At 51.0% G+C, this 10,514-nt stretch overlaps 1 long non-coding RNA gene across 1 annotated transcript; it reads right to left on the bottom strand.

Moving 5' to 3' along the window:
- Positions 1-6,690: 6,690 nt before the first annotated feature.
- LOC135298445 (uncharacterized) lies at positions 6,691-9,968 on the bottom strand. The gene is made up of 2 exons (XR_010360419.1): positions 8,340-9,968; positions 6,691-7,707 (listed from the first exon to the last, which is right to left on the bottom strand). It is a non-coding gene; the product is annotated as an uncharacterized LOC135298445 (long non-coding RNA).
- Positions 9,969-10,514: the final 546 nt, after the last annotated feature.

The following is a 10,514-nucleotide window of genomic DNA, read 5'->3' as shown; positions in this document are numbered from 1 at the left end:
CCTGTTGCTATGGTCAGTTTCCATGGCAACCATCCCCAGCCCCCTGTTGCCATGATCAGTTTCCATGGCAACCATCCCCAGCCCCCTGTTGCTATGGTCAGTTTCCATGGCAACCATCCCCAGCCCCTGTTGCCATGCTCAGTCCCTTGGCAGCTCCATGCAGACCCCATGCCAGGGGTGGGTGCCATGAACACCAGCTCAGGCCTGCAGCCAGAGCCCATTGCCATGGCAACCATTGGCAGCCCCATCCCCAGGGTCATGGGATCCCAGATCCACAGAATTGGCTGAGCTGGGAGGGACCCATCAGGATCCTGGAGTCCAACTGCTGGCCCTGCACAGGACACCCCAACAATGCCAGCCTGGGCCTGGCAGCGCTGGCCAAACGCTGCTGGAGCTCAGAGAGCCCTGGAGCTGGGAGCCTTCCCTGGGGAGCCTGGGCACTGCCCCAGCAGCCTCTGGGCAAAAACCTTTTCCTGAGATCCAACCTGAGCCTGCCCCGACTCAGCTGCAGCCGTTCCCTCCAGTCCTGTCCCTGGGCACCAGAGGGAAGAGTTTCCCACAGCCCCAGCCAGGGACCCGCTCCCAAGGCTGTTGCCATGGCCACCAGGGCTGGGACCAGCTGGGATGCTCGGTTTCCACTGGCTGGGGTTTAGGAATGGGATTCCTCAGATTCCTGCTCCAGCTAAAACCACGCTGCTGCTCTCTGCCCTCCTGCCTCCCATGGAATGCACAAAAGGCAAAGATCCTGGGCTGGGATAAGAACAATTTATTGGGAACAGCAACGAGATAAAGAACAAACAGGAACAGAAACAATACTGCTAACAAAAGGGAAAAGAAAAACTATTTACAGGGAAAACCAAAACACAACTCACTGGGTCATCCTGGCCACATATTTCCGCCTACCTGGCAAGGATACTCTTCTCCTCAGGGAGAGAGAGACCCTTTCCTGCCTCTGGCAATGACCTGAGGAGGGAGTGGATCTAATGACATGGCCCTGGCCAGAACCTCATGTTCATTGATCCCACATCATGTCATTGGCAGGGGCAGGAAAAGGGACAGGTGTCTTCCCAGCATGGATTACAGTGAACATGGAACACAGGTCTCTTCCCAGTGTGGATCCTCCAATTGGGTATGAAGCTGGAGCCAGGCACGAAGCTCTCGCTGCAGTTGGGGCATTTACAGGGCTTCACTTACAGGTGCCTCTGTTGGTGTCTGGTTAAGTTAGAACGGTTGGGGAAGCTCTTCCCACACTGGGGACACTCGTAGGGCCTTTCCCCAGTGTGGATGCGCCGGTGGGTGACGAGGTGGGAGTTGTACTTGAAGCCCTTCCCACAGTCCAGGCAGCGGAAGGGGCTCTCCTCGGTGTCCTCCGCTCATGCAGGAGGAGATTGGAGCTGGTGTGAAACCTCTTCTGACACTGGGGACACTCGTAGGGTCTCTCCCCAGTGTGGATGCGTTGGTGGGTCACAAGGGTGGATCTGTAGCTGAAGCCCTTCCCACACTCCCCACACTCGTAGGGCCATTCCCCGGTGTGGATCATCTGGTGGCGGATCAGGGTGCTGCTCTGCCTGAAGCTCTTCCCACACTCCAAGTACTTGTAGGGCTTCTCCCCATCATGAAGCTCCTCATGGACCATCAGCTCCAAGCTCTGGCTGAAGCTCTGTCCACCTTCCTGGCACAGGGTGGGTCTTTCCTCCTCAGAGCACCCTGGGCTGGGATTGCAGGCCCTCATCCTGTGGGATCTCTTGGGCTTTACCTCCCTGTTCGATTCCTGTGCCATGGAGTCCTTCAAAACAGCTTCTTCCACAAGGTTCTGCTGTGAAGATTTGTCATCTCTGGTCTCCATCCTCAGCACCTTGTCTGGGGGATGAAGGACAAGGAGTGGATGGGCTTTGCCTCTGTGCCAGAGGGAAAGGGAACGAGACACCCCCAGTGCATCCCCAGCAGGATGGCCAAGGCAGAGGGGTTGTCCTGCAGCCACGGGCCATGCTGAGCTTGGAGATGCAGCAGGAGAGAGGGAGAAAGGGGCACTGACTTCCTCCTCACCTGCCGGGGTGTCGTGGGGCATCTTCCTTTTCCTTGCAGCATCCCCCTCCATCTGGCTAAGGTTTGGGAATGGGAAAACCTGGTCTGGGAGGAAAAAAAAAAGGGATGAATACATCAAGTTTTGTACGGGTTTCAAGGTAAACCAGGTGGAGATTCTAAGCCAGAATTACAATTTAATAAGAAAATTAAGATCAAAGCAATGAAACAGAAACACTGCCCTAAACTGACAGAGTCAGGATATAACCTGACACCCTGTTGGTCAGGGTGCTGGTAGCAGTCCCATTAAATGGTGGCTGCAGTCCTGTTGCAGTGATGAACGTGATTCTGTCGAAGCAGTGATCCTGTAGAATGGTCTGGTCTTTCTCTGAAGGTCCAGTGGTGCTTATGGAGCTCTTATCCTCTGGCAATCCAGTAGCCAAGGTGCTCCTGGTGCTGCAAGGCTCAGTTTATATCCAGGTAGGAATGCTTGGCTCCTCCCCCTGGGCAGAGCATCCCACAATGGGATGATGTCATTTAACCAGTCCTGCAGGGACACTCAATGGCCCATTCACAGAAGATGGCCCCTGGAGGGCGTTATCAGGGCTGAGTCATGGAAGAGATAAAGAACACTGCCCCGCCTGTTTATTACAGTTTGTCAACATGGTGATGGAAAACATGCATTTGGTTACATCTGACACTGTAACCTGAAACAGTGGGGTAATCCCTGCTGGGGGGGTGAACACCACCTCCCTTACCCAAACTGGCTCAGGTGTCAAACCCCCACTCCGGGAAGGCCACTCACACAGGGGACAATGTCACACTTGCCCTGCACCAGGGGATGTCTCTGTCCCTGTCACTCCCTTGTTTTCTTCCCCTTTCTCTTTCTTTCCATCTCTCTCTACCTCTGTTTTACTGTTTTTACTGTTCAATACCATCCACTTTGGATTTGGTCTCATTAGCACCTTAACTGGGAAAGAGGCATCTCTCTAACAATTTTCTTAACCAGATTGTGACATTATTTTGGGACAGTAAGTTCAGGGCACTGTTCTCTGACCCCAAGTGCCTTTGACAACAGCATGGTTCCCTCAGAGGAGGAGGTTGTGGGTCTTTCTGGAGGAACTCTTGGAAATTTGGACGCAGCTTCCTCTGAGCGACTCATGGGAGAACTGATGAAGAAAATGGCTTTTGTGGGTGGCCAGTGTAAAGAAAATATTTTCTTGTCCTTCCTTGAAAAGTTCATTAAAATCACTGGAGGAAAGAGAGCAAATGTTACCAGCGAGACTGACAAGGTTCATTTACCCCAAGGTGAGGAACACAAGGCTGCTGAAAGTCCCACAAGGAGCCCAGCTCCGTGAGCTAAATTCCCAAATAATCCCTGAATTCACAGGCTTCGAGGCCTTCCCACATGTGAGGATACATTTTCTCTTCATCCCTATCACTATTGTGACAGCTACACAGAGCTTTCTCTTCCTTTTAATAGTCTGTATTGATCCAAATTTCCACGTTTCTTTTATCGGCACCTGCCAGCAGCTGAGCTGAACCGATGAAACTTGGAATTGCCACAGAATTGCTTCTATTGTTGGTTTATTAATGTTTGGGTTTTGTTGTCATTTCCATCACAAGTGAGTTGTGGGAAGAGCAAATATTCCTCAAGGCATTTAATGTAGTGTTAAGTTTGATTTCTGCCAAATCTATTTTGTCCAGTGCCCAGGGCATGCTTGAGGGGTCTCTGTGCCTCTTGCCCTGGGTAATGCTTGGGAGGGGCTTGGGGGGAATTTTGTTCTTGTCCCTGTCACCCCAGGCCATTCCCCAGGGAGTTTCCATCATTCTCACCCAAGGGAATGTCTGGGGGGTCTCCCTCCCTCTCATCCCTGTGCCAGGGGGTGCTTGGCCCAGTCTCTGTCCCTCTCAGCCCAGGGGATGCTCGGGGGGTCTCTGTCCCCTCACCCTGGTGGTTGCTCGGGGGTCTCTCCATCCCGTTGGCCTCAGGGAATGCTTGTGCAGGGCTGGGGACCAGGGGCTCTGTGTCCCTCTCACCGCTGAGGGTGCTCAGGGCTGGGGGGGCTCTCTGACCTTCTCATCCCTGGGGAGGCCAGGGGGGTCTCTGTCCCTCTCAGCCCTGGTGTGACCCCACCCAAACATCATTGGGGTCAGAGGGACAGAGACCCCCCAAACCCCCAGAAGGGCTGAACCTGGGATCATGCTCATACCCTCTTCATCTGTTTAGCCCAGAAATGAGTTCTGCACCTTTAAGGCAGGTTCTGAGAGCGAAGGCAGGCAGGAAGTGAGCAGGTTTTTTAAGAAACTGCACTCCTCCATATTCTGGCTCCTGGACAGACAGATAGCAGGACAGGGCTCTCCTTTGGTTTTAGTTAGTTTTTAGCTCTCTGAGGCAGATAAGTGCCCTGGACTGTGGTTTTTCTTTTACTTTAGAGCTGTTTAAACCTGCTCTCAATATCCAGAAGAGCACTGGCAGCTCCACCTGTGGCCCATTGGGCCAAGCCTGGTCCATGGCATTTCCAGTGCTGGAGGAACTGATAAGAGACTGAGTGAGCAGAGCTACAGCCCACAGAGGGACTTTCTGAGTTTGTCATCTCTTTTGGAGCAGCAAGAGGTTTTATTGTTTAATATTGATCATTTGCTCTACTCGTGAATTCCTTGCCTGTTAAATAACCAGGTTTTTCCACTTTTCTCCAAGGAAATCTTTCCCCAAACTAATTGGGGGAGATGCTGCTTGAATTTGCTTTCTAGAGGAAACCCCTTTTGGAGGTTTTCTCCCAAATTTGCCCTAAACTAGGAGAGGGTGGTGGAGAGAGGAGAGAGCCCCAAGTGCCTGGACTGGGAGGAGGCTGGAGAGAGGGACCCTGGAACCCCAAAACCCCCCAGCATCCCTAAGTAGGACCCTGGAGAGGGGGGATCCCCAGGACCCATGGGATCCTTGGCAGCCATGAGAGGGGGAACCACCAGAACCCCAGAGGGATGAGACTGGAATTGGGACACTCGTGGTGGCTTTTTTTTAGATTCACTTTTGTTTTTTGAAGGTTTTCATGGACACCAGGTGACTTCTAGAGATGGACTTGGGCAGAGGACCTTCAGACTCTCTGTGCTCATCCCTTGTTTTTCCCCAAACCAGGATTTCCCATTGCCAAACCTTGGCCCAATGGAAGAGAATGCTGCAAGGAAGCAAAAGATGCCCTGAGACACTCAGGCAGGTGAGGAGGAAGTCAGTGCCCCCTTCCCCCTCTCTCCTGCTCCATCTCCCAGCCCAGCATGGCCCCGGCTGCAGGACAACCCCGCTGCTGATGCCGTCCTGCTGGGGATGCACTGGGGGATCTCCTGCCCCTTTCCTCTGGCATGGAGGCACATTCACAGCCTCTGGGGCAGGAGGGGGAACCGCGGGCAGTTTGGGGTGCGTGGCTCGGCTGCTCCCGGCGCAGTTCCCCCGAGCCCCTGGCGCAGCTCCGCCAGCCCTCCCCCACCACGGCACTGGCCGGAGGTTCTTTAACAGAAATGCTGGTAAATTGACCATCTGGAATTACACTAAATACGATTTCAAGAAGCTGCTGGTTTGCTGGGCAGTTTGCCAAATTCCACATTGTTGTTTCTTTCAATAAAACTGCACTTTAAAAGGTCTTAGCAAATTCATGCTTGCATAAAATTTGTTGCTACCATGGCCTTCCCTCAAAACTAAATTACATAAAAACATGACGTACTCATTACATCCTTTTAATCCCTCCAGTAAATCCATCATGCTGTTATTTCAATCACAGATTGTTCAACTTGTCAGTGCCTTATTTCTATTAATGGCATCAGAATAAGTTATATTTTGTTGTATGTATAACTTTTAAGGATATCCATTTTTGATTCTATGATGTTTAATTTAATGCAAATTCAGGGTTGATAAGACTAAACAAAGTTAAACTTCATTAGTGTTAGATTTGAGCAATGTTAAATTACATTTTATTAATTTGAAATCCTGCTGTTCTGGATTGAAAGAAAACATATGTATTCTATTTGCCATCTGTCAGAGGTAGGGCAGTTATCTTCTGTTAATTGGGCAGTAAATTGGACCCCCAATGGCTCCCACAGATCCCAAACACCTGCAAGGACCTCCAAGCTTTCTAAACTCCTTCTTGTGAGAGGAGCCTTGAAGCAGATGTATCCAATCCCAGTCCCAGACTTTCAAGATTTTGTATGTAAGGAATTATAAAGGTGGAATGAAACCTTTCTAGAATTTGTCCCACAGGATTAAGGATGGCAAACCACAGCTGTTTCTATAAATATATATTATCTATTATGGTAATGATTAGACAATATTATCTTAATCAGAAGAATTTGCTCCTAGGTATAACAGCTGTAACATATTATATATATTATATTATATTATATTATATTATATTATATTATATCATATCATATCATATATTATATTATATCATATTATATTTTCATATATCATATTATATCATATACTAGGAAGTGATTTCAAAGTAACTGTGTTAAAGTAAAACCAGTTATTAAGCAGAGATTGATGTCACTCCCTGTGTTGGTTTGAAAAGACAGGTGTCTGCTAAGGAAGGCAGGAGCCTCTCCTAAAACGTAAAATGTAAACCCCCTCCCTCTGAATTGTTATAAATTTGAAATTAAGGGGCTCTCAGGAAAAAATATGGGAGCAGGAATAACAGTTCTTTATTAGGGAAACAAATAAAAAGATAAAATAAACAATGCAGTAAAGCAAGACAACACTGACAGAATCAGAACACAACCTGACACCCTGTTGCACAGGGTGTTGGTAGCAGTCCAATTGGAATGGTGGCTGCAGTCCTCCTGGAGTGTCAGGTGTGCTTCTGCTGCAGCAGGGATCCTGTAGAAAGGTATAGTCTTCCTCTGAAGATCCAGTGGAAGAGGCAGCAGCTGTTCCTCTGGGAAATCCAGTGAAGAAAGCCATGTTGGTGTTCCAGAATTTTTAAGATTATATCTGGTAGGAATGCTTGGTTCTCCCCTCTGGGCGGAGAATCTCACAATGGGATGCTGTAGTTCTTATCAGTCATGCAGTGACATTCAGTAGCCTGTTATCAGCAGATGTCTGCCCTGAGGAAGGAGTGGGTGTGGAAGAGATAAGGTAAACTTCCCACTTAACAGAAGACAACTGCCATAGAGATGGCAAAGAGAATACAATCTGCTTGGCAATCCAGGACTGTCTCCATTGTGAAACTCAGAGGCCCCAAGGAGCCAAGGGTCCATGGTGACTTTGTGGAGCCCAGTGTCATGGAGGAGGCATTGTGACACAGTGAGGGCACATGGAGCCGAGGGGCCCTGGTGACAGATCAGGGCTTTGTGGGAGCATGAAGCCATTGTGACATTGCAAGGTCTCATGGAAGCACGGGGCCATTGTGACACTGCAGAAGGAAGGGGAGCCAAGGAGACCATTGGGACACTGTGGGGTCCCACAAAACCAAGGGAACAGGGAACAGGTCTGGCTGGGCCTCCTGGGGATCACTTGACAGGTCCAGCTGACCTTGGCATGTCGAGGGCTGCTTTCTCATCTGTCCTTGAAGCACTGGGGCTCTGGGCTTTCCTTCCTATGGTAGAGAACTCTCCTTGTCCTCCAGGGGCCCATTGTCAAAACTGGGATTCCTCCTCCAAATTTCCTTATATGCAAAGATTGTTTCCAGATGAAATCTGCCAGGAGTGACAGCTCTGGCTGCCTTGGCCATCCAGGAATCACCTCTCATCTGACTTTGAAACACTGGGACCATGTGATTTTTTTTCTTATGGGAAAAAAATCCATCTCGACCAGGCACCCATGGCTAAAATTGGGCATCTGCCTCCAGCATTCCCTATATCCAAGGATAACTCCCAGACAAAAGCTGCCAGGACTGACAAGTGTGGCTGGCCTTGGCTTCCTGAGGGCTGCTACTCATCTGCCTCTAAAACACTGGGGCTTTGTGCTTTCCTTCGTAATGAAAAGAACTCTTCTTCCTGTCCAGGTGCCCACGGCCAAAATTGAGATTCCACATCCAAAGTGCCCTATGGCCAAGGGTAGCCCCTAGACAAAAGGTGCCAGCAGAGACAGGTCTGACTGGCTTGGCCTAAGACTGGCCACATCTCATCTTCTTCCAGAACACTTGGACTTCACACTTTTTTTCCAGTACAAAAAAACCCCCATTCATCTTGACCAGGTGCCCATGGTCAAATCTGGGATTCCATCTCAAGAGCTCCATACATCCAAGGATTTTTCCCCAATGAAAGATGCCAGGACAGACAGGTCTGGCTGCCCTTGGCCTCTTGGGGGCTGCCTCTCACCTGCTTACCAAACACATTGGGTTGGTGATTTCCTTCCAATGGAAAAGTACCATCCTTCTTCTCAAGGTGCCCGTGGACAAAATTGAGATTCTTCCTCCCAAATTCCATATATCCAAGGATTCCTCCATGACAAAAGCTGCCAGGACAAACATGTCTGGCTGGCTTGGCCTCCCGAGAGCCACCTCTCTCCTCTTCTGCCTTTGAAACTCTTGGGCTCTGTGCTTTCCTTCCCATGGAAAAGAACCATCCTTCTTATCTACACAGAAATGGCCGAAATTTGGATTCCACCTCCCAAATTTGCTATATCCAAGGGTTGCTTTCAGACAAAAGCTACCAGGACAGAGAGGTCTGGCTGTCCTAGGCCTCTGATGGCTGCCTTTCATCTGCCCTGGAAACACCTCTGTTCTGTGCTTTCCTTCCTATGGAAAACAACTGTGCTTCTCCCCCAGGTGTCCATGTCTGAAACTGGGATTCCACCTCTAAAATTCTGTATATCCAAGGGTTGCTTCCAGGCAAAATCTGCCAGTACCATCAAGCCTTGGCCTCTGGTGACTGCCCCTGCAACACTGGGGGTCGGTTCTTTCCTTCCCATGGAGATCACTGGGACACTGTGGGGACCTCACGAAACCAAGGGGATCATTGTGGCACCACTGGAGCCCATGGAACCAAGGGGCTGTGGTGACACAGCGGGGCTTCATGAAACCCAGAGACCATTATGACTCTGTGGGACCTGATGGAACCATGGAGATCATGAGCACCCTTCATGACCTCGTGTCACCAAGGGGACATTATGACACGTCAGGGCCCCATCGAACCAAGGGAACATGGAACAGGTCTGGCTGGCTTGGCCTCCCAGGGGCCACCTGATAGGTCTGGCTGATCTTGGGATGTCAAGGGCTGCCTCTCATCAGCTCCTGGAACACTGGAGCTGCATGCTTTCCTTGCTATGAAAAGAACCATCCCTCTTTTCAGATGCCCATTGGCAAAACTGATACTTTCCCTAAAAAATTTTCCAATATGCAAGGGCATCTCTCAGAAAAAAAACCTGCCAGCTCTGGCTGGCCTTGGCCTCTGGTGGTCAGCTCTCATCTGCCCCTGAAACAATGGAGCTATGTTCCTTCATTCCTTAGGAAAAGAACCCATTTTCATGTCCAGGGCCCATGGCCAAAATTAGAATTTGGCCTCCCAAATTCTGTATATCCAAAGATTGCTCCTAGACAAAAGTAACCAGAACAGACAGGTCAGGCTGGCCCTGCCCTCTGGTGATTTTCTTAGACCATGAGCTGGATGTTTCCATTTGAAAACACCTTGGAGAGGGCCCGGAGATCTCCCAAGGAGGGGTTCTGAAACCTTGGGCACATGAGCATTACATATGGACAAAGGAGCTCTGTGCTCTGTGCTGTTGTGGTGGTATTGCATCATGGAAGGGATGTCCGAAAAGAAGCTGCTAGCAGTTTCCTCCATGTCTGTCAAAAACACCCAATCAGTAATTAGCTTTGAGAATTGACAATCTGTTAAACCACTAAGGAAGCTGTACACGGCTCTGTGAAGACACACATTAAAGATGAGAAAGCCTGTGAGGGTCTCTTTCCTTTCTGGCCAGCAAAGAGGTAACAAGGCTGACCCAGCCCCCGTCTCAGCCGGGCCGGGCCGGGTGGCTCCTGCCGTGGGGCCGGGCCCCTTCCCAGGGAGCCCCCCAGGCCCCATCGGCTGCCGGGCAGGGCAGGGGAGGTCGCGGGGCCGAGGCCGGGCCGGGCCATGGCTGCGGTTGCCAACACCTGGGCGCTGCTGAGCCCTGCCCCGCCGCCAGCCTGGGCCCAGCCAGGATCCGCCGGGCCCCAGGAGCAGCCCCGGGCCGGGCCGGCTCGGCCAAGATTCTGCCACCCTTGGGGTTCACCCGCAAGCCCCGGGCAGGGGGAGGAGAAGCCATGGGCCCCGGCCGTGCTGCTGCTGTGTTCTGGCCTGGCTGCTGAGATCCTGGCCCTGCCCCAGCGCGGCCCATCCTGACACAGCCCCAGCGCAGCCACTGCAGAAACCTCCATCGTAAAACAGCTCCAGCCACAAGGACCGAGCCTGGCCGGGGTCACGGAACCATCTGCAGGCCCCAGGAGAGATATTAACTCTTTCAGTGCTTCCATCCTCCCTCGAGTGAGAGAAAAGGACAAAGTGCAGGCACACAGAGG

This window comes from Passer domesticus, chromosome 4 (assembly GCF_036417665.1).
Source record: "Passer domesticus isolate bPasDom1 chromosome 4, bPasDom1.hap1, whole genome shotgun sequence".
Taxonomy (NCBI): domain Eukaryota; kingdom Metazoa; phylum Chordata; class Aves; order Passeriformes; family Passeridae; genus Passer; species Passer domesticus.
This window is presented reverse-complemented; position numbering and strand designations above follow the sequence as displayed.